The sequence below is a fragment of the Neoarius graeffei genome, chromosome 2 (genome assembly GCF_027579695.1).
Source record: "Neoarius graeffei isolate fNeoGra1 chromosome 2, fNeoGra1.pri, whole genome shotgun sequence".
Lineage (NCBI taxonomy): Eukaryota > Metazoa > Chordata > Actinopteri > Siluriformes > Ariidae > Neoarius > Neoarius graeffei.
Window position 1 is genome coordinate 81,069,525 of NC_083570.1, and position 5,853 is coordinate 81,075,377.

Here is a 5,853-nt window from a genome sequence, read left to right on the forward strand (position 1 = left end):
GAAGCCAGAGGTAAACACGGCAGCTCAGCTGGTAGGTCATTATCAGCTTGAAAGAATCTCCAGACATGATTGTAGAGTTATGTCCCTACATGTGCATCCCAGAGGATTCCTGGTACCTGTGAATGTGAAATGTGATGTGAAGTCATCATGTTTCTACATTGGCTATGTTTTGTCACGAGTGAACTTTACTGCTATCTATTGGATTGTAAGATGTATGGCAAATGCCTTAGCCCACAACATGAGTGAAAGTGAAAATAAATTAATGGATAGACCCTATGATACGGACCTGATGGAAAATTTCATGTGTTCTTCCTTGGCTCATTCTATACCCTTCCACAAGTTTCATGGAAATCAGGTAGGTAGGTTTTGCACAATCCTGCTTAAAGCAGGATTGTGCAAAACCTGACAAACAAACAAAAACAGACAAACAAACAAACCACCAAAAATATAACCTCTTTGGTGGAGGTAATGAATAAATGTAAATGTAAACAGACTTGTGGGAAATATTTGAATGCAGCACCACTCTATGCAACTTGAATATATTACAGCTTCTAATAGATGGTCATTGTTATGCTCTGGCATTTCAAAATATTTACAGTAAAATCTAAAATCTGAAGTTAAGTTGCATTAGTAAAAGAATAGTATATGCATACACTGTATATTAGTAAAAGCTGAATCAAATCTTGCCAATCTTTCACACTGGTTTAATATTATGCATATTAACTAGACTAAAAAATAGGTACCCTATGGGCATATGTGGCTGCTGCTTGTAAATAAAATAGTTTTCTGATCCCATGTCCATACAGTAAATATAGCATATATATTTACTCTATGAGGCAGCAGCCATAAAAATGAAGAGTAATCCAAAAATGAACAATTTAAAAATCACAGAAGTAAAATATACCAAGTGTCTGTACTTTATATTATTCTACTCTTACAGTTTTCGAAGCTGAAACCTCCGAACTGAGGCTGACATACACACACTGTCGCCATGACCCAACCTCTTATTTCCTGGATAAGGCCCAGTGCTAGAGCTCAGTGGTCTCAATACTCTTTTCGACAACTTCCCATAACAACTCGGAAATGCATCACATCTACATCACACATGGGACCACTGGCCGAAGTAGGCGAGGAAAGTGGGACAACCTGGAGAATATTTTAAAATACGAACGCACTTTCCCTCTGTAATAAGCATAAGCATGTCTGAAAGCGATTTCTTTAGTCTAGTCCATTTATTTTGAATGGTGAACCGAATTGTATACACTCAGCAGTCATTTTAATTGGAACACGTGTATGTGCATACGCAGTGCACGATTGTTACACTTTTACATTCTTACAACATGATGACATAGTGGTTAGCACCTCTATATGAGGCAGTAACCACAAAAAATCAGTAATGGCCAGTCAATACATGCCAAACTCATTCTACAACAGTAGCTAATACATTTTAGAACCAGCAATGTTTTCCCTCTCCTTCACTCTTATTCTTTTTGAGTATATGTTTTTGTCATAAAAGCTGTAATGATGTCACACTGTGTGAAGGGAGTTACCATATTAAGAGAACAAATGGAATATAATCAGAAAATAAAAAGTACATTTATAATAAGGATCTTCAATCTGCATCAGAATAAAACTACCCGTGAAATGGTAATAGAACAAGAAGCCTTTATTTAATACTTGTACACTCAAACATAGTGAAATTCCTCCTCTGCATTTAACCAATCTGAAGCAGTGAACACACACATGCGAGCAATGAGCACACACACGTACCCAGAGCAGTGGGCAGCTATGCTACAGCGCCCGGGGAGCAGTTGGAGGTTAGGTGCCTTGCTCAAGGGCACTTCAGCCCAACCTTCAGGCCATGGCTGCCCCATGTTAACCTAACAGCATGTCTTTGGACTGTGGGGAAAACCAGAGCATCTGGAGGAAACCCACGCAGACATGGGGAGAACATGCAAACTCCACATAGAAAGGTCCCCGTCAGCCACTGTGCTCAAACCCAGAATCTTCTTGCTGTGCGGCGACAGTGTTAACCACTACACCACTGTGCCGCTCAGTGAATATCCAATGTCCAAATATGAATGTCCAATGTCAAAATTATAAACAGTGATTCCAATTATTGTTCCTTCAGTTCTCATATTAATTTGTGATTCTCCAGTGTTGAGGAAAATCGGCTGAATAGTGGAATCACTATTGTGAAAATTACAAGTTTATCAGAATCACAGTGAAAACCATTTAGGTCTTAACATGCATCTTTGTGTGTTTGTCACAAGGTGGAAGCATTTACTGCTGAGCAAAAGTTCAAGGGGTGTATATTAAACTGATTACTACATAGCACACTTATAAAGGCCCAGGATAAAACCTCCCTCTGTTTACACAGGATTTTCTGTACTCATGGTTTATTCACTATGGCATTTATGTGAACATGCAAGTTTCGGACATACAAGTACTAACCCCATTTCCAGAAAAGTTGGGATATTTTCCAAAGTGCAATAAAAACAAAACTCTGTGATTTGTTAATTCATGTGAACTTTTATTTAACTGAAAAAATTACAACGAAAATATTTCAGTAGTTTTACTGGCCAACTTAATCCATCCACCCATTAGCTGTAACCGCTTATCCTGTTCTACAGGGTCGCAGGCAAGCTGGAGCCTATCCCAGCTGACTATGGGTGAGAGGCGGGGTACACCCTGGACAAGTCACCAGATCATCGCAGGGCTGACACATAGACACAGACAACCATTCACACTCACATTGACCAACTTAATTATTTTTGTAAATATAAATGGAGTTAGAATTTGATACCTGCAACATACTAAAAAAATTATTACCATTATTACCATTGTGTTACACCACCTTTCCTTTTAATAGCACTTTTTAATTGTATGAAAACTTGCAATTTTCACTTTTGCAATTGCAATTTTTGTCCATTGTGTGTGTCCAAAATGGACGACCTGTCAAAAACATTTTATGGCAAAATAGCCAATGAACCATCCTGCAGCAAATTATGCTAATTTAATTCAAGAAAATAAAGCAAACATGTGCACTTTAATCTAACTTTCAGTTTATTAAATGGATTTTGTTGAAGCATGGTCATACACACACACTTTTAACATGCAACATGATAGTGTGAGTTAAGTTAATTCTTCCCATCTATTGATGGGATATGCCTTGTGCCATATTTGTTTTGTCCATATGAGTACCATCGCCCTCCCTATGTCACAACTCGGCAACTTGGGTATCACTGAAAAATTCAAGCTTCCCACTCGTAATTGCAACTTTGTTTGGACATTCATGTGCTTGGAACTCCTAATTAAGACATTTCTGATAGCACATGAAGACCACACACAGTACCAGTCAAAAATTTGGACACACCTTCTCATTCATAGGTTTTATGTACTTTGACTATTTTCAACATTGTGGAACAATACTGAAGACATCAAAACTATTAAATAACATGGAACATATATGGAATTATGTGGTAAACAAAAAGTATTTTAAAAAAACAAACAAAACGTTTCATACTTTAGATTCTTCAAAGTAGCCACCATTTATTTTGATGATGCTTTGCATGCTATTGGCATTCATGAGATGCCAATAGCGTGCAAAAGCCTGGAATGCTTTTCAATTAACAGGTGCCTCATCAAAAGTTAATTAGTGCAATTTCTTGCCTTTTTAATGCATTTGAAATCAAACAGTAAATAGTAAATTATTTTAAAAAATAATAATAATAATAAAAGAGTTTTCAAGTCAGAATGGTAAAATCATGGGCCTAATATGCTATAATGAGAATGTTTTGTTAGGTAGCCTAATAAATAATTAACTCATCTCTTTGGCCATTATTATATAGGAATACAGCATCTTGACATACTTCGGGAGACTCAGTAATTGGATGGAAATTTAATCTAAGCTTTAGAAGTATGTGGAGGCTGATCGAGGTAAATCGAGAGCTTCGCCTTTTGGCTCAGCTCCTTCTTCACCAAGAAAGACCGGTAAAGCGACCGCATCACTGTGGAGGCTGCACCAATCCGCCTGTCGATCTCACGCTCTATCCTTTCCTCACTTGTGAACAAGATCCCGAGATACTTAATTGGTTGATGAAAAACATGACTGACAAAAACCCACCATTTATGTCTCGTCTCATCTTCATCCGGGGCCGGGTCGTGGAGGCAGCAGTCTGAGCATGAAAGCCCAAACTTCCCTTTCCCCAGATACCTCGGCCAGCTCCTCGGGAAGAACACCGAGGCGTTCCCAGGCCAGCCGAGAGACATAGTCCCTCCAGCGTGTCCTGGGTCTTCCCCGGGGCCTCCTCCCAGGGGTACATGCCTGGAACACCTCCCCAGGGAGGCGTCCAGGAGGCATCTGAAAGAGATGCCCGAGCCACCTCAGCTGATTCCTCTCGATGTGGAGGAGCAGCAGCTCTACTCCGAGCTCCTCCCAAGTGACTGTGCTTCTCACCCTATCTCTAAGGGAGCGCCCAGCCACCCTGCGAAGGAAACTCATTTCGGCCGCTTGTATCCACAATCTTGTTCTTTTGGTCATTACCCAAAGCTCATGACCATAGGTGAGAGACGGAATGTAGATCGACCGGTAAATTGAGAGCTTCACCTTTTGGCTCAGCTCCTTCTTCACCAAGACAGACCGGTAAAGCGACCGCATCACTGTGGAGGCTGCACCAATCCGCCTGTCGATCTCACGCTCTATCCTTTCCTCACTCGTGAACAAGATCCCGAGATACTTAAACTCCTCCATTTGAGGCAGGACTTCTCCACCAACCTGGAGAGGGCAAGCCACCCTTTTCCGGTCGAGAACCATGGCCTCGGACTTGGAGGTGCTGATTCTCATCCCAACCACTTCACACTCGACTGCAAACCACCCCAGTGCATGCTGAAGGTCCTGGTTTGAAGAAGCCAACAGGACAACATCATCTGCAAAAAGCAGAGATGAAATCCTGTGGTTCCCAAACAGGATTCCTTCCGGCCCCTGGCTGCGCCTAGAAATTCTGTCCATAAAAATTATGAACAGAACCGGTGACAAAGGGCAGCCCTGCCAGAGTCCAACATGCACTGGGAACAGGTCTGACTTACTGCTGGCAATGCAAACCAGACTCCTGCTCCGTTCGTACAGTGACCGGACAGCCCTTAGCAAAGAACCCCGAACCCCATACTCCCGAAGCACCCCCCACAGAATACCATGAGGGACACGGTCGAATGCCTTCTCCAGATCCACAAAGCACATGTGGACTGGTTAGGCAAACTCCCATGAACCCTCAAGCACCCTATGAAGGGTATAGAGCTGCTCCAGTGTTCCACGACCAGGTTCCTCCTGGATCCGAGGTTCGACTATTGGCCAAATTCTCCTCTCCAGTACCCTAGAGTAAACCTTCCCAGGGAGGCTGAGAATTGTGATTCCCCTATAATTGGAGCACACTCTCCAGTCCTCTTTCTTAAAAAGATGGACCACCACCCCAGTCTGCCACTCCAGAGGCACTGTCCCCGACCACCACGCGATGTTGCAGAGGCATGTCAGCCAGTGTTGTTTTTGGCAGCCATTTTTGATTTAGTTTTAGTCTTAGTCTTTTGGATGAAATGCTTATTAGTTTTAATCACATTTTAGTCAGTTCTATCCTTGATAGTTTTGGTCTAGTTTTAGTCGATGAAAACTAAAAGGGTTTTAGTCCAGTTTTAGTCATTTATTTTAGTCAAAAAAATAAATACTTTAAAATATTAAATTAGGCCAATACAGAGATAGGAAATTGTACTCGAGGTTGACAGGTTGTGCATAACATACTCTCTACATAAACGCTGTCTAGTGCGCATGCTCCCTACATAAATGCTGTCTAGTGCACATGC